Source organism: Triturus cristatus, chromosome 4_2, assembly GCF_964204655.1.
Source record: "Triturus cristatus chromosome 4_2, aTriCri1.1, whole genome shotgun sequence".
Taxonomy (NCBI): domain Eukaryota; kingdom Metazoa; phylum Chordata; class Amphibia; order Caudata; family Salamandridae; genus Triturus; species Triturus cristatus.
This window is the reverse complement of record NC_140586.1, coordinates 866,748,988-866,775,918: the sequence shown is the minus strand read 5'-3', so window position 1 is coordinate 866,775,918 and position 26,931 is coordinate 866,748,988.

Genomic DNA, 26,931 nt, shown 5'->3' with positions numbered 1-26,931 from the left:
AGTAGCTAAATGAGGGTCAATATGGGTTATTGATTGGTTGTCTGAGTATCTGTATGGTGCCCGAGTGTCTTTGTGGGTGGGTAGGGGGTGTGACTCTGTGTATAGATGTGTTAGTGGGTGATTCCTTTGGTGTATGGGTTCAAGAGTGCATCTGTGAAGGGCTGTATGGGTGGATGAGTGTGTGTATGGGTTTGTTGGTGAACGAATGGATGCCTCAGTGGTACATGTGTTATTAACTGCATATGTGATAGGCAGTATATGTGAGTGTTGGAGTATATATAAATGACTATATGTGAGAGTGAATGATTGTGAGAGTGGCTGTATGGATGAGTGTGTGCTTGTATTAGTTATTGTATAAGAGTATAATTATGGGGGGAGGAGCCAAGATGGCGACCGGAGCAGACGCTTGAGCGCCCGGCTCCGTCGGCCCTCGGCCTCGGACTATCATCCTGCTTCCTATCCTCGCCGATTTTCGAGGTGCAATGTGTGCGACGACGCGCTGACCGCGCCGCCGCTTTCCCGGAGTCTTAGCCCGCCCGGACGCCGGAGTTCATGGTGCTTTTGTTCTCCGCACTGGACCCCTGCTCTATTGTGGCCTTGGCCGGCCCCCTGGAAGCTCCGCAGTTACCGGACCCGCTAGCGTAAACCTGAGCCCCACGGTCCCGGTCCCACCTCACACCACGGACTGTCGCCGGATGAGCCGGGGGAGGGACGCCCAGACACCTCCTGCACCCCGCAACTGATGGGCTGGAGCTACAGGGTAAGCCCCGGTGCGGCGGGTCTCCTGCCCCGTTCCGTGGACCGCGCTGTGGGAGGCTGCAGACCCCCTTTTTCTATTGCCTAGTCGGCTGCAAAGAGAACCCGAGGGAAGGGCAGCGATTGTTGGCTTTTCCCTGTTGCGGCGCAGACCTGAGGGGAATTGCCTCCTTGCTACGACCTCCCCCCCTGGCCACCGTACCGTGCTGCGGTAAACCATGGCGATGATTGCCTGCTCGCGGCTGGGGGATGCTACTCCGGTCTCGCCCGCTGCCCGCTTTGCCCTCCCTCTACCAGACACCAGCTCCACAGTGCCGTCCCGGATTGCTACCGATGTGGGGGAGCAGCCTCCGCTGACATGCGGCTCCGTTCTGGCTGCCCTGCGGGACTTGCGTCTACAAATGTGTCTTGGCTTGCAAGCGCTGAGTGAGCGGTTTGACTCCATACTGTCGGCTGCGGGTCGTGAGCGCCCCGTTTGTCATCAACAAGGCGTGGGTCTGCCAGTGCCTTTGTCCTCTTGCGGGGACGCAATGGCTGTTTATGATCGTGCTACACTGGTGCCTGCCTCTGGCTTTACCGGCACCCAGGATCAATCGCTCTCCAGCTCAATTGCGGATACTTTGTCTCCCCGTTCATTGCTGCCTGCTTCGTTGTTGCCTGCCTCATCGTGCCCGCAGGGGTATCCAGCGGAGCGACACCTGACGTCCTCGAGGAACTGTTCACGGTGGCCTACTGCTTCTTTTCTGTGGAACTTTTGTACTTTACATGCCAGGTTTGGACTTTATGTGGTGTACAAGGGGACCTCAATAGATGGTCGGCGGCCATTTTGTGACTCTACTTCACCATCTTCTCCCAAGCGGCCATATTGTCTTTGTCTGCACGGGGGGCGGGGCCTTCATGTAGGGGCTGGGGAAATCTTAAGCCCGCGATCGGGCCAGGGCTAAACTGATTTATATCGCCATGGTTTCACGGATGAGCTGGACTGGGACTGGAACTGTTTGCATATGTTGTGCGCACTCGTCGCGGTTTGTCCGCCTTCACTTCAATTGTTGTGACACGTTATCTTCCCACGACCGCTTTCGGCGTAGTGGGTTCTCAGTGTGTGGAGGCCATAGCTGGCCGATGGTTTCGGGCGCTCTGGGGTAACGTAGGCTCCTCCCCACTTACCTCTCTGTTCTCTTATTTTTCTTCTCTCTATTCCTACTTTCTCTCTTGTCTATATTTCGGGTTCATTGGGCGACAGGCACTATGCTGGGGGGGGGCAGGCCGTAGCCTCCGCATTGGTGTAGGGTGGGGGGGTAATTCACTGTTTCTACTTAGTTCTATGGGCCTTTTTCTTTTATGTTTCTGCGCTATACTTGTTTCGATTCGGGGTCCGGGTGTGGGGTGGATTGAGTGGGGGCGGCTTTGGAGGGGTGCATATTTACTCATGTGACTATCCTGTTATATAACTGCATCGCCTCACTGCTTGAGGTTTTCCTTCCATGACCGTTTTAATGATGCTGCTGCTCTCCCGTGTGGTGAAGCTACCTTGCGGACTCGAATCTCCTTGGCTCTCATTCTTTACTGATTTTTCTCTGATAAAATTATTTTGAAAACCTTAAAATTAACCTTCACTTCTCCTTCCCCTGGTGTCAAGGATCTCTCCAGTGTATACCCCATGACTCGTTGCTAATCTTGACTGTTGATGCACAGGGGATGTAATGTTTGCACCAGTGCTTAACCGTACCGTGGCCGGCCTGACGGTTGTAGGCCCGTATTTGTTCTTTTAATATGCACAAATAAAGGTTTTTAAAAAATAAAAAAATAAAATAAAAAAAAAAGAGTATAATTATGTGTTAGTATATGTATGAATAAGTGAGGTGGAGTGTGTAAAACTGTATAGGTGAGTAAATGGGATTGTGATTGATTCCTTGCATGACTGACTAGGTGTGGGAGTAACTCTATGGATGAGTGGCAGTGTGTGAGTGTCTGTATAGATATGTGAGATCATATGATAGTGCTGTATTGATGGTTGACTGCATGTATGAGTGACTGCATGGGTGAATGAGTGAATGTGTGTGTAGACCTAGGAATTAGTGAGTGGGTATGTACTAACTGGTATTGGTGTGTCTATGGTTTCGAAAATGGTAGTCTGTATTTTAGAGTTGGTGTATCTAAGGTTATATTAGGGTATGAGGAGGTGCATCAGATTATCACCTGGATGATGTCATCAGTGATGTCATTTGAGTTGTAATCAGTGAAGTCATTAGTGATGTCACTGACCATGTCATGAGTGATGTAATATGTGACATCATCAGCAGTGCATTGCGGGGGCATGAGTTATAGTTAGCTGAACTAACTATAACGGCCACATTTTTCTGGTTTTGTACGAGTGAAATGTCCAACTAACTATAAGGTCCCTGAAACCTGTGGTTTTTTCAGTGAATTTCTAAGGTTTTTTAAATGCTAAATTCTAACTATAACGTCCCTGAAACCTGAGGTGCTTTCAGTGAATTTCAAAGGTTTTTAAATGCTAATTTCGAACTATGCCTACAAAGGTAGAACATGTGCAGAAAGAGGAAGAAAGGCACAGAAAGAAGCAAGATAAATGCAGAAAGAGGCAACAGAAGTCCATAAAGGCGAAGCAAGGTGCAGAAAGAAGCAAGAGATGCGCACAAAGAGCCAACAGAGGAACATAAAGAGGCCTTGTTGCAAAGTCATCCTGTGCCCCCAACTTTTTGCTGACGGGTACTGGTGGTAACTGACTCTGACTAACCAGATCCAGAGCCAGTGCTATGCTGAAAGACACTTAGAATACAGTGAAAACACCTACATACACTAGGGTAAACTATGGGTTGGGGTACCCCTGTGATTGGCATGACTTCCCCTGCATGGCACTAGTACATAATAGGACAGGGGGTTTAAAACTACCTCTAACTAAGAGGTGCGGAAGGAGGCAAGAGAAGTGCAGAAAGAAACCAAACAGGTGCCGAAAGAGACAAGAGAGGTGCAGAAAAAAACAAGAGAAGTGCAGAAAGAGGCAAGTGAGATGCAGAAAGAAGCGAAAGAGCAGTGCAGAAAGAACCAACAGAGGTTTAAAAAGAGGCAAAAGGGGTGCGGAAAGGAGTAGGAGAGGTGCACAAAGAGGCAAGAGAGGTACAGAAAGAGGCAGGAGGGGTGTAGAAAGAAGGAAGAGAAGTGCAGAAGGAGGCAAGTAAGGTGCAGATAGAAGCAAGAGCAGTTCAGAAAGAACCAACAGAGGTGCAGAAAGAGGGAAGAGGGGTAGAGAGAGAGGCAAGAGAGGTGCGGAAAATGGTAGGATGGGTGCACAAAAAGGCAAGAGAGATACAGTAAAAGGCAGGAGGGGTGCAGAAAGAGGCAAAAGAGGTACATAAAGAGACAACAGGGGTGCACATAGAGGCAAAAGAATTGTTGAAATAAGCAACAGAGGTGTAGAAAGAAGCAAGAAAAGTCCAGAAAGAGGCAACAGACGTACATAAAGAGACAACAGGGGTGCAGAAAGAAGCAAGACAGGTGCAGAAAGAAGCATGGAAAGTGCAGCATGAAGCAACAGGGGTGCAGAAAGAGGCAAGAGAAGTGCAGAAACAGGCAAGATGAGTGCACATAGAGGCAAAAGAATTGTTGAAATAAGCAACAGAGGTGTAGAAAGAAGCAAGAAAAGTGCAGAAAGAGGCAAATGAGGTACATAAAGAGACAACAGGGGTGCAGAAAGAAGCAAGACAGGTGCAGAAAGAAGCATGGAAAGCGCAGAATGAAGCAACAGGGGTGCAGAAAGAGGCAAGAGAAGTGCAGAAACAGGCAAGACGAGTGCACATAGAGGCAAGAGAAGTGTAGAAAGGAGCAAGTGAGGTGCAGAAAGAGCCAACAGAGGTGTAAATTGAGGCAAGAGAGGTGCAGAAACAGGCAAGAGAACTGCTGAAAGAAGCAGCAGAGGTGTAGAAAGAAGCAAGAAAAGTTCAGAAAGAGGCAAGTGAGATGCAAAAACAGGCAGGGAAGGGGCAGAAAGAGGGAAGACGAGTGCAGAAAGAGACAACAGGGGGGCAGAAAGAAGCAAATGAGGTGCAGAAAGAGGCAACAGACGTACAGAAAGAGGGAAAAGAGGTGCTGAAAATGCAAGAAAAGTGCAGAAAGAGGCAAATGAGGTACATAAAGAGACAACAGGGGTGCAGAAAGAAGCAAATGAGGTGCAGAAAGAGGCAACAGACGTGCAGAAAGAGGGAAGAGAAGTGCAGAAAAATGCAAGGAAAGTGCAGAAAGAGGCAAATGAGGTACATAAAGAGACAACAGGGGTGCAGAAAGAAGAAAGACAGGTGCAGAAAGAAGCATGGAAAGTGCAGAATGAAGCAACAGTGGTGCAGAAAATGGCAAGAGAAGTGCAGAAACAGGCAAGAGAAGTGCACAAAGAGGCAAGAGAATTGCTGAAAGAAGCAACAGAGGTGTAGAAAGATGCAAGAAAAGTGCAGAAAGAAGCAAGTGAGATGCAAAAACAGGTAGGAAAGGTACAGAAAGAGGGGAGACGAGTGCAAAAAGAGACAAGAGGGGTGCAGAAAGAAGCAAATGAGGTGCAGAAAGAGGCAACAGACGTGCAGAAAGGGAAGAGAGGTGCAGAAAGTACATGAGAATTGCAGAATGAGGTCAAGAGAAGTGCAGAAAAAGAAAGAAACGTGCAGAAAGAAGCAACAGAAATGCAGAAAGGTCCAAGAGAGGCGCAGAGGGAAGCAAGAGTGGCTTGCACACCATTAGTACCAATTTAACACCCACATTTAGCCATAAGTAACATGTGACCATTCTAGGTTTGCAAACAGGCAAGATGAGTGCACAAAGAGGCAAGAGAATTGCTGAAAGAAGCAACAGAGGTGTAGAAAGATGCAAGAAAAGTGCAGAAAGAAGCAAGTGAGATGCAAAAACAGATAGGAAAGGTACAGAAAGAGGGGAGACGAGTGCAAAAAGAGACAAGAGGGGTGCAGAAAGAAGCAAATGAGGTGCAGAAAGAGGCAACAGACGTGCAGAAAGGGAAGAGAGGTGCAGAAAGTACATGAGAATTGCAGAATGAGGTCAAGAGAAGTGCAGAAAAAGAAAGAAACGTGCAGAAAGAAGCAACAGAAATGCAGAAAGGTCCAAGAGAGGCGCAGAGGGAAGCAAGAGTGGCTTGCACACCATTAGTACCAATTTAACACCCACATTTAGCCATAAGTAACATGTGACCATTCTAGGTTTGCAAACAGGCAAGATGAGTGCACATAGAGGCAAATGAATTGCTGACAATGCGCTCCCTGGCACACTCTTGGATGGGGATTGAAGTCCCCTTCGCTGCTGGGGGTCCTTTAGGGGCCAACTAACCTACCTCTTACCTCCAGTAAGCCCCACGCAGTGGGATTGCTGAGAGGTAGGCAAAGGCCACGCCCCCTTTCTCCACCACTCTCCAAACACGCCCCCTGGTGCGTTGTTAGTTGGGGAATTAATTTCCCTTGAATGCTGAGGGTCCCTGGGGACCAACTAGCCCACCAGGTACCTCCAATATGCTTGATAGAGTTGGATTGCAGAGAGGTGGTCTGAGGTCATGCCCCCTTTTTACACCACTCTGCAAACGTGCCTCTTGGTGCACTGCTGCTTGGGGGATGAAGTCCACTTCTGTCCTGAGGTCCTTAGGACGCAAGAGGACCTCATCGCCCACCACTGACTAAACTGTTGAATCTCTGTATCAGTTTGTCAGTTGATGTGTAAGCGGCTGCATGGGTTGGTGAGTAGCTACATGAGTGTCTATATGGGTTTTTGATTGGTTGTCTGAGTATCTGTATGGGTGCCTGGGTGTTTGTGTGGATGGTTGGGGAGTGTGTGACTGTGCATAGATGTGTGAGTGGGTGATTCACTGGGTGTATGGGTTCAAGACTGCATGTGTGAAGGGCTGTATGGGTAGGTAAGTTTGTGTATGGGTGTGTTGGTAAGGGAATAGATGTCTCATTGGTACATGTGTGAGTAACTACATATGTGAAACGCAGTATATGTGATTGTTGGAGTATATAAATCACTATATGCCACTATCAATATTGATGGATTTGGCGGGTTTTACTTTCCTGACAGGTGGCTTCCTCTGGGTACTTTAAGCAACTAAAGCTTTGGACTATTCAAGAGATAGTTTTAACACTTTTGACCTTTGTATTTTTCTTTTTTTCACTTTTCGCAGGACAAATTCAAATTTCAATAGCAGGTTTCACTCAGATTTGGCAATGGGCACCGCCACCCCTTAAAAGTGAGCATTCCACCTCCTACCACCACCAACCTCTACCAGCCCTGCACCCCACCCTTCCAAACACTTCCTTCAGCTCCATCCACCTGCTCCATTGGTGATGTCTAACGTGGCAGTTCCCAGTCGGCCAGCGTGGAGAATTAGCAGCCACCTAACAGCTGACCAGGCACCCCAACCAAGTAGGCACGAGCAGTTTTATGATGTTACAACGCGTGCTTTTACCCTGCATGCTGTTACAACACATTTTTTTACCACGGTTTGCTGTCGGGGTGCGCTGGAGTTTGGAATAGTATAATTTACTATTCCAACTCCAGTCTGTGCAACAGTAGGGAAGGTGTTGGAGTTAAATCCAACACCTTATTTCCCCTACAGCAAGCCATTTTCATTGTAATGGCATGTGGGGTAAAAGCATGCATTGTAATGCTTGCATTGTAATGCTTGTTTCCCGGCACGAGCACAGCCCAGCCTCAAGCAACCTCTCAAAAAAAAGGCAGAGACCAAAGGTGAAAAGGGTGCAGTCAGAATCGGAAATTGTCCCTCATCAGGAGGACAAAAAACAAGCATTTGCAATGCAATCGGTCTCGCCGTTGGGACCTTATATGTATATAGCTATGCAGCACATTAGCCTGGGTGCTGAAACATCTACTGTTCTTTAACATGGAGGGAAAGTAAGCAGCAAACTGCGTGACACGCTAGGTATGGGAACACGTGGAGATAAATATGCCTTTTAGAGGGAAATGGTATAGTCCAAAGCTCTGTTTTTAATATAAAATCAGGGCCTTTGGTGGTCATATCACTGAAAATACAAAATGTGAAAAAAATATTATTTTCTACAGGTGCTCATGGAAGACAATTTCTATGGACTGGAATGGAGAGAATGCTAAAGTGATTCTGGTATTTTACTGACCTCTGCTGGTTGTTTTCTATCAAAACAGTTAAATAGAGGCAGTTGAACAGAAAAGAAGTCCCTAAGCGGAAGCAGACAAGTCCTAGGGTTGATCTCCAGACACCCAAAGTACATACACATATAAGTATACAATAAGTATATACTAAAGAAGTATATACAAGAGGTCTCCAATGCTCGACCTGAAAAATGAGATCGCTCAACAGATAACATCCACCCCTAGAGGAAACCAGAGCCCAGAACTTGAATTTAAGATTTATTTTAAATGTTTTCTGGTGTCTACTTTATATTGAAGCCTTGCTATCATAGTGGTGATACACAGTTTTGCAGTGCTTTATTGCCCCCCGCAAAGACCACCTCTCTCAGATTGCAGAGGTTTTGTGCAGGCCAATAGAACGAGGAAAGAAGAAAAAAAAAGGAGCAACATTTAAAGCAGACTCACCTTCCAAAAAATCATGGAAATCGCCTACAGGAAATACCATTTGGCATGCCATTACTCATTATAGAACTTTCCAGGCTATTGAAGAGAGAGATTTTTGTGAGTCATCTGAATCATAATTAAAAAAACTGTGAGTGTACCTCCTCACACGCTTTGTAGCAATTTGCAGTATACTTCAACAATCTACGAGTAGCACAAAGCATTTTAACAAACAATGGCAACTTGCTGCACTGCTGCCCCACAACTGGGGAAATACTTCCTCCTGCATATGGACACAAGCTAAGTGATGCTTAAGGACTTTTCCTTGCTTGTCTTTATGCCTCACTTCATTCACCTCATTCGCTAATAGCTTTTATACATTCGTCACAGATAAACCAGTAGCTTCACTGAGTGTTAATTCCCTCCATACACGTTTCTTCCTTTATAAACTAGGTCTGCCACATGGTACACTCTTTGCATAGGTAATTTACTTCTGCTTGTCTTTGAGGTACTTTGGTAGAAGACTGCAATTTGTCTACCCTGGCCTGGAATTAATTAGCCTTAAAATTTAGCAGAGGTAAAAATGCAAGAAGAAATTCAAAAGACCACTGCTAAAATGCATCCTAAAATAGCAGAATGCCAAAACTTACACAAGAGTGGCACCTCTTTTACCTAAACAATAAAAGGGAGTTCGCAGATGAAAATCTCCAGTGCTTTTTAAACCAAGGCGGCCACCGCAATTTCTCTTATTAATAAGTTAATTGAAAGATAAACGTATGAGTGAGAAACATTCTTTTATTGCCACAGCTGTCTAACACGAACACTGTCCCTCTAGAGGTAATATGGAACAGTTAATCTCACAAAAACTCGAAATGTAAATGACACCTCGCAAAGATTAAAACAATAAGAATAATAAATACCCTGTCTACAGCCACATTCAACCAAGCGAGCAAACCTCTCACCACAAGCTAATCTTCCTCAGGACAATCAATTCATACCAAACAGCGACATAAAAGGATCTCACCGCAAATTCAGGAAGAAGGCAGTCGCAGAGCGAACACCTAATTTTCAGCTACAATAACTTACAACGAATGATTAGAACAATGCAATAATCCAAAGGCAGCATCTCTTTTTGTGATGTTTTTCTCAATGAAAGGCAGCCATCACTAAAAGATGCACACATAGCTTGAAACAAAATTCCTGCATTCTCATTGGTGCTTGGCTTCTCAATCCCGCCTCCTGTCGGTCATGTCTTCATTTTTATCCTTACGAGGCTATCAGCCCCTTTACTAGAAAAACTGTTTTGTTCCCGTGCCTCTCATCATTCCCTCCTGTAGTCTGTCACTTATTACGCCACAACTACCCCTCCATCTCCTCCCGTTAGTGCCTTCTTATACCCCCGCACTTCTGTGTAAAATGCAATAGGGCTCGCGTAAATTTGAGCCCTATTGCATTTTCAGTGCTTGTTTGCCGTCTCATTGGTGGGCGATTTCGCACTCTTTGTCTCGCATCCGTGCGATGCCTTACATTGTGCGGATGCGAGACAAAGAGGCAGAGATAGCACAAGCAGTGAAGCAGGACGAGGTGAAGCGCGGCTGTGGTTCGTTTGCCTCTCTTGCTTCGGTAGGTGGAGACAGAAGCAGCGCCCCAACAAGAAGCACTAAACGGATTCCATTTGCAAACCGTTTCTGCAGCGTTTCACATTATGCCATTCAGCCACCAAATGGGTACCTTTTTAATATCCAAGGTGTGTGATGTTTTTACATTTCTGGGGGCTCGAGGATAGAGCGTGGATCTGGCCAGCCATATGGAAGCTCTGCCCTATTGGCCTCAAGCTGAGCCAGAGACAGGCACCTGGCTAGAGCTTTCAGTGACCCTCCCACTTCTAAGAAAAAGCCGGATACGTCCTATGACTTTTGAGAAGGCACGAGCCTTACACATGTCTGGTTGGCTCGAGAGTAACACGCAGTGGTGTCACTAGGGGGGTGCGGGAGGTGCGGACCGCACCGGGTGACACCTTCACATGGGGTGACACCATGTGGAGGTTTGGGGCATGGAGGAGCGCATAGCAGCGCAACAGTTAATAAACCAGAAGTCATACGCCCGCCCTCGCGCTGCCCTGCCCCTTGAAATATTTCCGTTTCCGGCTGGGCAGCGCGCACGATAGCACCTCAGTAATTCTAATGACGCAGTTGTGGCATGTTCCTGTTCCAGTGGCTCTCAGCACCGAGCACGCGGCGCAGGCAGGTGGTTCCTCAATGCCTCACCAGTGCCAGGGCACATATCGTAAGTGGGATGGGTCATGCGCGCGGGGGCGTTTGTTTGTCACAGTATGTACTTGGCCAAGTGTCAGGGTGTTTCAGTATGTCTTGTTAACTTGTGAATACTGTTGTTACGTTTGACCAAAAACTTTCATTAAACCTGAATAAATTCTGGCGCTTACACTACAAAAAAAAACTCTTTTTTTTACACGTATTACACTTTTAACTGACGTGCACACAGTAACAACGTTTTTAGGAAAAGTTGCAGTAACTTCATTAAGAATGTAGTTTGTCTTTGTATATTTACCTTGGTCCTAGCTGAATATTAGGTCGTCTTGTATTTGTAATAAACCATCTGCTAATGGGTTCAGTGCCTACTCAGAGTTACTGGAACACTACAGAAATGCAGCTGCAATGCAGTGCCGTGCCAAACTTATATTTGTGTTCTAAAAATGTGGGAGACCTATGCAAACATTATTTGTATCACCATATTTTACTGAAGGCCAAAGCATGAATTGGACTTCTAGCATGTTTCACATTGGTACATCTACTGTTTCTTACTCTATATTCTGTGAGAAGAGAAAAATTCTACTCAGTCCTCCTAGTTGAGAGAGTTTAAAATGATCTGAGGGATGCTTAAAGTAGAACGGAAGAAATTGATAATTTCCATACTAGAACACGTGACGCGTTTAAAAAATGAATATGAATAGTTTTCTAAACATTTTTTACGAGCGGACAGTGGTCCCAGAGACCACTGCCTGCTTGTAAATGTGTTTTTTCGACATTCACAGAGGCGAAGGAGTTACTTGCGGACCCTTTCTGTTTGCAAATGGTTGCCTCCAATTTTGTTTAGGTGGTACACCCTCGACACGGTTGGGTAGTGGGTGAGGGAGCAGGGGTCTAGCTGCTATTGTGCAGCAGGTGCAGTGGAACCGGGGCCCAGAGGCCTTATGGACCTAGGGAACACTGATTATTAGTGTATTTCATGCTTCAAACAGCGGCCTGGGGGCCCAATTCCTTTCTTGCACTACGGCCCATAACACACTGGCTACATCAGGGTGGAGGGAGGAAAACTATTAGCTGCAAAGCTTTATGGGACTGAATGGGACACAGAAGGAAGTTGAGTGAGTGGGGCACAGACGGCTGACCACCCTGGAGCCCCAAAATAAGTCAAATGCAGTGAGGAAAGCACAGTGAGCACCAGAGGGAAGGGGGTGGTAAGGGAGCAATACTGTTACATTCTGACGTTTTTCAGTGTAAGGAGTTTCTCTTATATCTTCCATTATTAAATGCTTTAATCCTGGTGGCAGTGAAAAGCTACCCTTAGGTCATTCATTTCCAAGGTTTCTTCTTAGCTCTTCGAGTTGCTGTTCCTGGTAGATAGCTGGTGAGAAACTGCAGAGATGTACTTAATACAAGGCAGATGTTTAGCATAACTAGCTTTCTTTTACACATATAGAAATATATTGAGAACATGCATTTCGTATCAGTTTTTGCATTCCATAGCTTCTGGTAGGGGGATGTAGGCGTTCCTTGCACACTCTTCCTTTAGAAGACTGCAGGAATCCCGAGAAAGAGGATGTTAATAATGGCTGCCATGAGTAACTCGCACATGTTGGACTATTTAGCAATTAATGAGCAGTGACAGGTACGTATGTGAGAAACATGATATATTTCACAACATAACTTTACAACCCAGCAAAGCACAGTATCCCACCCTTCATTTTGTAGCTAGGCCCTTAGTTCTCACACTTTTCCCGGCCTAGGACATTTGTGGTTTTACTCCTAGATTAGCTTTAAATAGGGAATAACTTTCGGAAACAGCATGTCCGCGTAATTATTCATATTTAAAGCTGAGGAGTTAGCAGCAAGTTCTTGCCGTTCCTACCTCCTACACCTTCCCCGAGCCGTGATGCGGTATTGCCCCATTCATCATGCGCCAGTGGCACGTCACTATAAATCAGAAAAGGGGTGTATATATGATAATTGCTGACCGCATATTGAAAGTTACATTTACATATTTTCGACTAACTCTCAATTAGCCCTAAAACATTTTTTATTTTGCATATTTGTTAGGGACTATAGCCCACTTTTATAAACTGCAAGGCTGCAACGAATAGCTCATATAAAACCGCACAATTCTGCACTTGTTTTATTAAAAAATATATATCTCGAGTGCCATTTTCGGAAGTAAAAACCGTTATTGAAACGCAGGGAAAAAAATCCTTTCAGCAATTTGTATCCCTGTTAATTACGGAAATATGCGGTTCACAGTCCTGTCATTTAGCCGCAGACAAATCTTTATTGATTTACAAGTGGACGGCGCAGTGAATGAATCCTTGTCTAAAAATAGTTATCCGCTCGTGAAAACGAAACAGAAGTTAATTGAGCGCACCGTTGACAGTGGCGTCCCTAGGGATGTGGGGGGGTGGAGGGGGGAGGGTGGTGGGGGGGTGCGAACCGCATGTGAACATGAGTTACCGCACTGGGTGACACCAACCCTAGTGACGCCACTGGTGACACGAAATCTGCATAACTTCCGAATCTGGACAAGGTGTCATTTCAAAGGCTGTGACTGACTCTTTTGCATCGCTCCCACCGTTTCAAGATGCAGAGACCTGATAGCTGGTTCACAAATAAAAGTAAGACACACAGTTCCCCATCACGCCATGAAGACACACAGTTCCCCACCACGCCAGGAAGACACACAGTTCCCCATCACGCCAGGAAGACACACAGTTCCCCACCACGCCAGGAAGACACACAGTTCCCCATCACGCCTCTCCGGCCCAGCCTGGTCCTCCCTATTGCCTCGCGGGGTCGTGGGATCTCGCCACTGACTGACCCATGGGGCCACAGGATAATACAGTTACCCCGGCAATTTCATGTGGCCTGGAGCGCGAGTCACCGATATATGTGCTACGTAACCGATTAACAATGTAGTGCGGCCCTGCTCGGGTGATGTGAGAACTGAAGAGTAGTCATAGCAGGAGACGGAGGAGCTGTGCTGAAAGAAGGGAAACACAACATACCATACCTCGTGGCCTCTAAACTGGCCGACCCTACACCCATGTGCTTCGAAGCCGCATCTTGAAGCACCAGGTGCTGTCCTGATTCTTCACAATACCCGGGGCTTTATGTGGGCCGGGTCCTGCCGGTGCTCAGCACCCCTGTTCTAAAAAGCAGGTGCTGAAACGGGTCCCTGTCGGGCTCTCATTTTTGCCCTCACCCTTGGAGGGGAAAAAAACTTACCTCTGCAGCAGAACCACCCTTTACTGGGATGTAACTTCAAAGAGATGGTTATAGTTCTTTCACAGTCTCATCATTTTAGAACTGCATTTTCAATATTCTATACACCGAAGCCCTAGTTGTTGCTTTTTTTATCTTATGCAAATAACGGTCATTGACAAAGCCAATAGTCCTGGCTTACTGTAGGCGTAATGTTACTTGTTGCATTATATACCTGGATGCAATGACAGAAGCAGCAAACTGTCAGTCAGGCGGCACACTGCTACGCATATATATATACCATCCTGGATAACTTAGCACAGGAACATTCTTCTCATACGTGAGTTTGAGCTATAGTTATTGTAAATAACAATGCCTTTTATTTTTGTTTTGGATTTTAAAACATGAATAAAAGACATTGCCGTTTACAATGCCAATAGCTTAAACTCACGTAAATCCGAGACCTATTGCATTGTAAACGCTTGCTTAGGCATGCTGAAGTGGATCCCTGCTTGTGCCCCGGGGGGACCGCAAAGTGCATTCTGATAGTGAAGCACTCTAGTAGGTCCCTGCTTTTGCCCCAGGGGCACTATACTGCACGCAATGGACACAAAGATAAACCCCTTTAAGGGGGCTTGTTTTGAAGCGCCGAACGGTGGCGTAACATGTAAAGCTGCCGACGTTGGAGTTGGAGAGCAGAGTTCGATCCTCGGCTTGGGCTGTATAATGATAAATCATTAAAAGAAGGTCCGCGGCTTGGGCTGTATTAATCCTAAATAATTAAACAGAGATCTCAGATAAAACAAGCTTTGTGGGGAGAGACAAATAAAACAAGCATTGGCAAAGACAAATAAAACAAGCAGTGGCAGAGACATAAAAGACACATAAAACAAGCATTGGCAGAGACACATATAACAAGCATTGGCAGAGACACATAAAACAAGCATTGGCAGAGACAAATAAAACAAGCATTGGCAGGCATTGGAAGAAAGTAGTCTGTGCAGTAAAGGGGCCAATAGCCGTGGAAGGACACAAATGAAGAAATGTCCATCATAAGGAGGGACTAACAAGCCTACAACCAATCAGAAGGCACCATCTAGGACATCAGCCAATGAAAATGATGGGTGGAGAGTGGGTGGAGCTTATATACACTATAGTGTATACTGCATGTCTCAACGAGACAGCGCAAGCGCTGCCTAGGCGAGACCTAAAAATAACAGCTGCGCAGAGGTGAAGGCACTTGGCTGCTCCTGACGTATGTATATGTATAGGCATCCTGTGGACACCGCTTCATGATGTATTTAAACGTCAACAGGACATTCATGTAGTTACCAACATTCACACTGCTGTCAAGGCATCAACCTGTAAGACTGGTGTAACCTGTCTGCAACCATCCTTGCACTCCCTCACTCATTTATCCAGTCATCCATGCACTGACATTCAACTTTTCATCCATGAACTCACTAGTTCAATCATCCATCTACGCACTCATTTACCCATGAATTATGTTTGGTCATTCAATAGCCATTCCATCCATCCATAAACTCACTAATCCAAGTGTTTAGACATTCTCATATTCATCCATTCCTCCACTGAAATACATCATCTCACCAATCAATGAAGAAACAGTTTCAGTAGGCAAGTTGCCAGATCTATTGGAATTGCCATCGCTTGCTTAATATGATCTTCACATTGAAATAGAAACATACTTGAAATTAAAAAAAAGAGTCGAGCAATTACGCTAATTTCAAAATCTTGTTTGCACATCGTATGAATATGTCTAAGATGTTTATGATGGAAATGGTTGAAGTCTGATTATAACAAAACATGTATCAGGTGCATTTGTCTTGCGTTGTCTTTTGCAAATACACGAAGGCCACATTCTAATACTAGGTAGCGTTTTACAAAACAAAATCTGATTAAAATAAAATAAAAATGACTAATCACCTCTGTTGGCAATAGACTGTAATAGAATACTTTTGGGGGCTTGCAGTAGACATTCTAATATGTTGCTCCTTGATGGAAATGAAGAGTGTGGCATTTTGATGAAAATGTGAGAAATATTAGAGAGGTATAATAAATTGTAGGGTTTGGCTATTTAAGAAAGCCTGATGGACTTCTTTAAAACCCCCTCAGAAATAAACATCACATAACAGTACAACACAGGACATGACATATTATTATGGTTTAGTTACAGTAGTACTTCTGAATGTATATATTGTGGTGTTCTGTAAAGCTCCAGGTCCCTAATGTCACATCTTAACATTGGCTTTTCAAGACCTTTTTAAGAATGTTATGCTTCTTTTAAAAAATGGCATTGACACATTTATATTCTTACTTTTGGTATTTTATCCTTTTTTCTTTGCTTTAGCATCTTCTCAGTATAAACTTAAATCCCATTGAAAGCATGACTTTAGGTCTGGATAGAGATAGGTTTTATTACTTGACAAAGATTATGTGGTGAGGAACAAAAACATACATTGAAAGGACTTTGGCTCAGCCCCCTCCAGCAATTGGTTGCTTTTGGTAGGTCTTCTTCAGTCATTGCTTGTTGACTGTGTCATCCACATTTAGGAGCATCGCCGTGGTAAGTAATGTCCATTGGTGTGTGAATCCACCTATGCAGTGCTTCCATTGTAATACATGGAATCTTCGAATCCGGGCTTTCTGATATGCTCCTAAGGGGAGCGCAATGCCGCTCCAACACTTGGGGGCATATCATCAATGGCAATATCGCCGCTTTAGCAGCACTTTTTGCCGCTAAAGCGACGATATTTTTATCGCCCTATCAGCAAGCTGTCGCTAACAGCTGTTAGCGACAGTTTACTGGCAATAGCACCCCTTGTCAGCTCGCCTCCCATCGCATCGCTAATGAGATGCAAAGGAGGAACAAGACTCCCTTGGGAAAATATCGCTAAAACAACTTTGTCATATTGACAACGAGGGTTAGCGATATTTAAAATCACGTTAAGTATGCCTTAAGGCAGGAATTTAACGTCTGTTAAATTCCTGACTAAGGCATACCTAACATGGGGGGTGGATTGTGTGGCTAAGACTACAGGCCCTTTCATCTAGGATATTGCCGTTTTCCACCATGGAAAACGGCGATATCCACACTATCTCTGGAATTGTTAACACCTCGACGATGCGTGATGTTGATAACGCGCTAACCGAGCGAGAAATTCCAGAGAAAGCCGGCGATAAATATACAAACGTTAAGCGCGCTTTGCGATATTTATCGCCGGCCCCTGATAATCTGCCCCTTAGTGACCTGTAGTGTTCTTTCACAGGAACAGTGAAACTTCCTGTCCTGTCCTTGGATGCAGATCTAGCACAGGCCTCTCTGTCCCAAGCCATCAACTGGGAAGGCTGCCTTTTTTTGACAGTCATAAAGGATAAGCTATAGTTGAGGTCTCCACATTGCAGTTCCAGATAGTGGTACACCTATCGTTCCTGTTGGAAAGGGGGACCCCCCCCACTGCCATGACTACGCGCTAGTAGAGGGTATATTACAGACCATGCTATACGCTCACTCTTTCAGGCCACTTTGAAGGCTGCCTGACTTTATGATGGACGTCCCACATGACAGTCATTGCCAACAAACTGCTTGGCTCTGTGATCACCAGTGCTAGAGCCAGGGTGCCTTCTAGGACTGTATCGTTGAAGCCAAATATATACATCTAAAATGAATTGCCAAATTTGCATTTCCTGTGTGGACTTTCCACCAAATTATCTGCCCCAATTGCTTACTGTGTCATTAGTGTGCATCTGTGCAGTGGGTGGCAGTCCTTCTGTGCCCATGGTTCCAGCTTAATTAGAATTCAGCTTCTGTGTCTAGGATTAGGAGCTCAGCATCACCTTCCAAGTGGTACAATTAGGCGTTATCCCATATTTAGGTCTCGCATGACCCAGCGCATGCGCTGGTCTGGGGAGACATTTTGAGAGGGCTCCAAAAAGTGCTACCAAGCCAGCCTAGAGCTACAGTGCATGTGCACGGGCACGCGCGCCGCGCTTGACCGAGCTTACTTTCCCTTTCGCGGCCGCACGGCCGCAGTGGATCGACTCCTGAATTGGTTGCCATGGTAAAGCCAGACCAGTACCTCGGTTCAGGCTCGGCTCTTGTGGCTTATAAACCTCTACTTTAATTGTACTCGTGTTTGCATATTTGTTTTCACTTTTTTACGGTATTTTCATGCGTCGTCTTTCTTCTTAGGCTGGGGATGTGAAATTGGGAACTTAAATTCTGAGAGGCAGATTTATGACTGCTGGCGCATCTCTGCTAATCAGCAGAGATGCGCCAGAAGAGTTGCGACGCATCTGCCCACCCGTGCGCCACCACTGATGCGCCGCATTTACAATGCGGCGCACCGTGGCGCTCGGATGGGCAGATGCGTGACGCATCCCCCGTCTGAAAGGCGGCGCATTGCTGGAGTTGCGTCGCAAGCGCGACGCAGCTCCAGCAAGGCTCGGGGGTGCCCTATCCCTAACATGCTGCGTCAATCCTTGCTTCAATCAGGCGCAGGGTTTTGATGCAGCATGGCCTTACAAGTGACTGAGTGAAATCTTGTAGATTTCACTCAGCCACTTTTAGGAGGCGTTCCTGCGCCGGAACGCCCCCCCCTGCGCCGGAACACCTATATGTGGCGCAGGGCTTTACAACATGACGCATCTCCCAGATGCGTCACGTTGTAAATACCCCGCACCATATAGCAGGATTTGCGCCGCCGCTGCATCACAAAAGTGACGCAACGGCGGCGTAAATGAGGCGCAAGAGCCTTATAAATCTGCCCCTGAATCTATATTTGCGCTAGACAGTACGATCAATTGCAACAGTTCGGCAAAAATGAACTTTTTTATGAAAAACAAGATATTGCGCCACCTACTGGTTTTAAGGGTATTTCTTTTCTTGATCCTTCCAAAAGGAGAAATTCACAGGCTGCAACTCGTGCAAACTGCTTTTACTTCACCCTCCACATACAGTACCTATCTCACCAGCTCACCTGATCACCGGTGAACATTCAAGTCTCTATTTCTTGCAGAATAACTCATCATTTAATTGGTAGCATACAGGCTGCTGCCTGCTGGTGGTTGAAATGCGGTACCAATATAAGCTGCAAGTTCACTCCTTCAAACGGGATTGGGTGGAAGACGGAGTCTTTTCTGCAAGTGCAGCACGGCTATGAAACCAGCTCCCTATTGAGTTACCCAGAGAAGCCGGTTTATAGCAATACAGGGGAAGTCTAAAAAATGGGTATTTCCGGCAGCATCAGCATGATGTGTTGTCACCCGTCGGAAGTTCTATGACAAGTGTGTAGAGTGCTTTGTAGCCTATGGGCGAAAGCAGCGCTCTATAAAGCCCAATACTTCTAGATTTGGCACGACCCTTTAATCTCCCAATATCTCAGCAAGGCTTATTAGGGTTAAAGCAACAGACGGGCGCAGGGCTAACCCCTGGACCAGTGCAAATTACTATACACACACGAGGCACCCCGGCTCAAAAACCAAGCATGTGGCAACGATCCTTCAAAAACTGCAAACAATATCTATCTATTCTGCAAAAAAACAAAAACAAGCATTTGCAATTCAATAGGTCTTGCATTTGAGAGAGTTTGAGCTATTGACATTGCAAATAACAATGCCTTTTATTTTTGTTTTTGTTTTAAAAACATAAATAAAAGGCATACTCATTTACAATGCCAATAGCTTAAACTCGCGTAACTGCGAGACCTATTGCATTGCAAATGCTTGTTATTATTTTCTTTTGCAGTCCCACGACATTACCTCATCCTTGTGGTCTTCTAACGCCTAAATCAGGCCCCCGTGACATTTCTTCACTCCTTCTTTTTGTATAATGTTATCTCTGATGTGATGCAGTCTACTTTATGCACAATGGCAAATCTTCGTGATATAATGGTGTTAGTTCTTTGTCATAATAAGGATGTTTACAGGACTCACTTCTGTCATACTTCTGGCCCTGGATTAATGGTGGCAATTCATTATATATCATCGACACCCTTGCTTCAAACTGCCCACTTCCAGAGAAAGGGTGGCCTTGGCATTGTGGTGGTAATTATTGTCAGGATGGTGTTAATTTGGGGGATAATGAGGGCATCTTTGGTATGATGTTGCCCATCTTTCACATAGATGTGGTTCTAGAATAATGGCATTAACTCTTGACATACTGTGGGCATCCATGGCATGATGGTGTGTACACCTAGCATGATATTGGCCCTGGCATCCGTTCCCGGTTGGTACCCACCTCTGGTATAATGCTAGGAATATGATGGTGTATTTCTTTATATATTTGAATCATTCATAACACGATGGGGCACATTTCTGGAGTAATTCTGGCCACTTGCTACCATGATATGATGCACAATATACCTTCGCGGCATTTTGGTGCATTTCCTGGAATATTGTGAGTTTGAATTCAAATGCACTACAAGTTTCATGCAAGTAGAGAACGGCAGATTGAAACCCTATTTGAAAGTTTGAGAAGTATGGATCCTTGCATCTCACTCTGTTGCTGCCAAGTCACACTATGCACAGCAGCCACATGAACATATCTTACAAATCACATTCATCAGCCCACTCTTATGAACTTTACACATTCATTTATTGTGCTCTTGGTACTTTTTTTAAAACATCTACCTACTCATTCATCCAACCAGGCTCTCATTATTTTAAGCCGTCATCCCGTCATGCACTAACTCCTTCATCCATTGTAGGAAGGTGAATATCTGACTATGGCTACCCCCAACTTTTTGCCTAGTGTCTAGCTGGTTTTTCGACTTAGTGGGCCTGAGATCCTGCCATTCAGGATCTCAGCCTGTCTGCTCTCTCTTTAAAATGGACTCCATGTACCCTAGGTGCATAACCCATTGGAACTGGATCACCCTGTCAGCCCCTGTACTAGTATACACTAGGTACCCAGGGCATTGGTGTATCTAAGGCCTACCAGGGGATGAAGCATGTATTGTGCCACCCCTGGCCTGGCCTAGCAATTTGACACAACTGGCTCATCACTCAGCTGGGGTAAGTTGGTGTAACCACCTCTTACTTAGGTGTAGTATACCTATACCTAACCTTAAATGGGACACATGTTAACCTATAAGTCACTCCTATGGCAGGCCTTAACAATCCTGAAGGCAGAGTGCTTGGTTTCATGTGAGATGGTGCTCTGGCACGAGCTGAGCCTGTCTGCAGTGGTCGGAACAACTTACTTCTACCGTTTCCAGATATCGCCATACCATATACTCTTAAGTGCATTATGAACCTCGCGGTTAAATGCTATCTTTGGTTTGGCTTTATCAAAACATGTTGAGTAAGGTGTCATACGAATTGGACTACTAACCCCTCGCCAATTCTGGCGACGGGGTTAGCATTCCACCCTTCTAGAGGGACACGACATGTACAGAACCTGAAACCCGGGTAAAATCAGACATAGCCTCAGCTACACAAAATGGACGCTGCCACCACAGACACAAGTCTGCCCTCCTGCTGCTGGGAGTCCTTCCAGCTTGGGAGACGTGGACAAAGGGTTTCCTGCCAGGGGAGGTGCGAGCACCACCCCAGACAGGATTTTGTGTATTGGTCAGGTAGGGCTTGAAAAGAATCAGACATGCCTGAGGCTCACAAGGAGCCTCGGTGCATATGCCAGTTCAAACCGGTCCTGGGGCACAACAGCCCCAGACCTGGGGCGAGCTGGACAAAGGATTGGGGGTGTAACCACCCCCCTTCCTGGTCCCACCCTTAGGGAGGGACCTAGCGGGTAGTCTGGCCCCTAGAATCCGCTTAAAGGTAGGAGCTGTGTCCTAAGACTTCAGACATCCTGGAATCAACTTACAACTAAGAAGAAGACGGGAACTTCGACGTTCTGCTGCACAGAAGACTGAAGGAAATCTCCCCTATGGTCAGGGAGTGACCATCTTGCTAACGCAAGCACCATCCAGCAAATCGACGTCTGCTTTGCCGCCGCCTCCCGCCGGAGTCCGAGCCCAGAGACCGACAAGAACTGGACCTCCAGACCACTCACAGCACGATCCACAGTCCCTGCAAAGAAGGAACCCGTGGAGGCACCGAGACACGTGGAGCCAGCCATCTTGGAAGCCATCTCGACAAGCTGCAGGCGCAACAACAGAGGCTCCCTCCGAGTTGTGCTTTGGGTCCTAAGAAGCCCAACATCTGAGCAGCATCTGCACCAAAGGTGAGCCCTCCAGCATCTCCACGATCTGCGTGGGGCCCCTCTGCACTTTGTGACTCGACGCGCCTGCCCGGTCCCTGGCCCGTTGCTTTTGCCAAGGCTTGTTTGCTTCTTTTGAGTCGCCGACAGCGAGAGCCTGCGTGGGACAGCTCGTGAACCGACTCCTGGACGTCGTCAACCTTCAGGGACCACGTGGCTGCAGAGACAAGCTACATCTCTTCACCTGTTTGCACCCGACATCGCCTGGTACCTACCTGGTGCCACGCCGGTCACTGGCTAGTGACTGTGAACACTGTCCCCTCTGCTTACAGGTCTTCTACACTTCCGATCCACGCTTGGATCCACCGCATCTCTTCTGGACCGACCGCCTGCAGCATCTTTGTCATCAGGCTCCATTGAACAGATAGACGAAACCCGACGCACTTCGAGCCCTATGCACCGGCTTCCTGTGGGTGAGGTAAAGCTGGCACTCCGGTGCCCAAGTGTAGAGTAACATCTCTAATGTCTAGGTTTGAAGTCTTGAGTTCGTAGTCCAACCAGAAGACCCTTCTAGCAGTAACTTTTGAACTTTTACGCACCCATTGAAAACCTATGGGCGCCCGCGTGTAACTTTCCTCACTGCACACGCGACCCGTGGACCTCCTGGTCACTAACTAAAGTTAGCTCCTTGTAGGCCCAGCGATTCTAGAGGCCCTAGGCCTTCTACCTTTCCTGTTCGTGGTACTTATACCACTATTTTAGTATATGGCTTGAGCGGCCACCAGGGCCTATCCATATAAAGTGCAACTTCTGTATATTGTGATACTTTCTTGTTTAACGGTTTGTGCTCCTGTGCTCATAAAGAGTCTAGGGGATACTTTGAGTAATAAATACATATATATTTTGAATATATATCTGTGTGGTGTCCTTTCATTGGTATAAGGGGGGGTTACATATGGTAAAACAGCTTGCTTAACATGCCAAAACGAGTTTAGCCTGAAAGACTGCTTAGCCTACGCTACCACTAGGGCAGCTGGTCCGAAAAGGTTGACTTACAACCACACCATAAGGGCTGCTTGGCATGGTACAAGGTGGTCACTTTAAGTAGTGAACATCATATACCAGGCCAACTTCTCACATTGGTGAGCAGCGGTTGGGATTTGAGCTTGCTGTTGTTTTACCTCTGTAATCTCTTTGTTACCAATTGAAAGATCATACAGGTACCTTTAGGTACATATAAAACAAGTTAGTTATATACTGAAGTTCTACTGAACTTAGTTGCTGTAGAGCAAAGGGAGTAGCACACCCTGACTACAACTACTAGATAGGTTTAGTAGGAAAACCCAAGTGTAGGTAGTTGCAACACATCCACCCACACTTAAGAGCAATGGCTGGGGCAGAGGGCTCCAAGGTACCCATCTCTGTCGAGAGTGACCCCCAGAGGGCACCATCCATCTTTGCTACCCTAAATCAAAATGAGCTCAGGCAGTTGGCTAATTCCAGGGGGCTTAAACAGCCCAGGAACCCTACCTCTGCTGAACTCAGAGAACTCTTACAAGCTGATGAAGATCAGAGAGCTCTCAAGAAAGCCTCCCAGTTAGGCCCCTTAGGGAATGCAACAGGAGGCCCTCCTTCTGAAGATGCTACTGAAGCACCCCTTCCTAACAGTCGCCCCTTAGGTGAGAATCAGAATACAGATGATGAGGATCAGCATAGGGACAAGGATGACAAAGGGGATGAGTCTGATAGTAGTAGTAATTCTGATGGGAGAAATAGCCCAGTGCCCAGTGTTATACTTGGCACAGCTAACTTAAGACTATTTGGGAATGACAATGGGCTCCCCCATCTGATTTCCCCAGTGGACTTAACCAGGGGTTTAGGAGACAGAGGAATCACTCAGGTGACTCTAATGCCTCTCATGCCTCTAGAGGCTCTCAGGGTCACTCCAGAAGAAGGATGACCAGCCCTCAGAGGAGGGAGCATGAGGCCAGAATGCAGGAAGCTCAGCTGAGGATCAGGAAACAGGAGCTAGAAGTAGCCCTGATGGAAGAAAAACTAAACAAGGCTAGGCAACCTAGAGAGAGTGGGTCTATACCCACTGGTGGCAGCATTGTCCCGAGGGACAAAGATAGGGTCTTTGATAATAGGAACCTGTCCAAGGTTGTGCCTCCCTACAAAAGTGGGGATGATATCCACAAGTGGATGACTGCTCTTGAGAGAGCCTGCAAAGTACAGCAGGTTCCAGAGGACCAGTGGGCAGCAATCTTACGGCTCTCCTTTGAAGGTAGAGGCAGAGATAGACTCCTCACTGTTACAGAGGAGGATGTCAGAAACTACAGAGCCCTGAAGAGTGTCCTGGTTGATGGGTTAGGCTTAACCACTGAGCAGTACAGGTTAATGTTCAGAGATACCCAGAAGGCACAGACTCAGGACTGGTCTGAATATGTGGAATGTGCCACTAAGGCTTTGGAGGGTTGGTTGCTGGGAAGTAAGGTTTCAGATTATACAGGATTGTACAATTTGATGATGAGAGAACAGATTTTAAGTAACTGTCAAAACCAGCTTCTCCATCAACACCTGGTAGACTCAGATTTGACCTCTCCCCAAGAATTGGAAAAGAGGGCAGATAAATGGGTCAGGACCAGGATCAGGCCTAAAAATCAGGGTGGTGACCAAAAGAAAGATACCACCAAACCTCAAGAGAAGGGTGGGGATAAAACAAAAGAGAAATCTTCCTCAGGGCCCCAAAACTCCACACAGGGTGGTGGGTCCTAAGCTCCCTCCTCTACCACAGTTAAAAAGCCTTACTGCCATGAATGTAAAATTCCTGGGCATTGGAAAACTGACAGCAGTTGCCCAAAGGCTAAAAACAAAACTGTTCCTCCAACTACTCCTGTCACACCACCTATTACTGTCAGCAGTAATCCCCCAGGTGGTGGGAGTGCCCCCAAAAATTTGGGTGGGTTTTGTTGGGGAACACAGGGGGACCCTGGCTTAGCCAATTCCCCTACAGCAGCTACTCTTGTCTGTGATGGTGGCATGGGGTTTGCCAACTTCACTGCCTGTCCCAACACTTTGGGTAGGTACAGACAGGAGCCCTACATCAATGGTAGAAAAGCTGAGGCCTACAGAGACACTGGAGCTAGAATCACTATGGTGGCCCATAGGTTAGTTCCCACTGAGCAGCTTTTGCCTGGTTTCTCCTACCAGGTAACTAACATTGATGGCAAACAGAACAGTCATCCCATGGCAGAGGTATGTCTCAGCTGGGGAGGTGTCACTGGCCCTAAAAGGGTGGCAGTGTCCCCAACCTTGCCTGTAGACTGCTTACTGGGGAATGACTTAGAACTCTCGGATTGGGCTGGAGTTGAACAAAACACCCATTCTAAAATGGTAGGCCTTTCACAAAAGGGTAGTGGGGTTGTGCCAGCCACAACCCCTGTCCAAGTAGAATTCCTCCCTGAAAAGGTTGGAAGGGCAGTGGTAGCCACAGCCCAGGCAAAAACAGACTTCCCTGTAGAGACTGGCAGAGCTGTGACAGTCACAGCTCAAACCCAAACTGAGTGCCTCCCTGAAAAGGTTGGCAAGGCTGTAATGGTCTCAGCCTATACTCAGACTGACATAGGTGTAGTGAAGCCTAAAACTATGGATCACTCCACACAAACAGAGAGTAGTGGGGAGGAAGAAAAGTCTCCCTCTACCCAGACATTAGGAAAAGGTCAGCCTCCTCGGGGATCTGACCTCACCCCTTGTGAAAGAACTGCCCCAGAGGTAGCCAGGCCTAGTCTGGCAGAGCTTCTGATGTCAGTGGACCTTTCCAAGGTGGGACCCAGTCTGGTGCAGGTAGCCTGCCTCTCTCTACCCTGTCTCAGTCAGCCCGGGGCTGCGGAGGTCAGGGAGGCCAGTGACCCCCAAGAGGGCCCCTGTCCACAAGAACCCCCCCCATCAAAAGAATGAGGATTGCCTGGCTAGTAGCCCTAGCCAGGTGAGGGTTGAACACATTCCTGAGGGATCCCCTTTACAGGTAGTTAGGGACCTCCCCCAGAGGGATTCTGTTGGGCACAGGCAAACATGGGACCTTAGGGCCCCAAACCTGACCTGTCCCTCCAGTAAGCCCACAAATGGGACCCAGCCTCCAGCTTTAGGTAGCCAGAGGCTGACCCTGAGAGCACAGTGCAACTCAGCTAAAGAAAGAAAGGCATCCATGGTGGAGGATGATTGGAGGAAGCTGAAACCACACTTTGAGGACACTCACTTCAGTACTCCATCTCCACACCAGCCTTTTACTTTGCAAAGACACACCAAAGGTAGAGATTCCCTATGGTGGAGACCCTATGATACCTTTAGGATAAGGGATTGCTTAGTGGACCATGAGACCGGGGGTAACCATGCCAGCGCTGGTTCTTCCTTATATGGCCACTCAGGGAGTGACCATCTTGCTAACGCAAGCACCAACCAGCAAATCGACGTCTGCTTTGCCGCTGCCTCCCGCCGGAGCCGGAGCCCAGAGACCGACAAGAACTGGACCTCCAGACCTCTCACAGCCCGATGCACAGTCCCTGCAAAGAAGGAACCCGTGGAGGCACCGAGACACGTGGAGCCAGCCATCTTGGAAGACACTCGACAAGCTACAAGCGCGACAACAGAGGCTCCCTCCGAGTTGTGCTTTGGGTCCTGAGAAGCCCAACATCCGAGCAGCATCTGCACCAAAGGTGAGCCCTCCAGCATCTCCACGATCTGCGTGGGGCCCCTCTGCACTTTGCAACTCGACGCGCCTGCCCGGTCCCTGGCCCGTTGGCTAGTGGCCATTTTGGCAAACCTTTTTGAAAACTACGATGCTGGTCTGGTTGCTCCAGGCTGGCCCCTGCTCCCCTCCAAGGGAGCAGCCCCTCTGACCTTGCTGGTCAGAGCTAACAGCTTTCTTCGATTCCT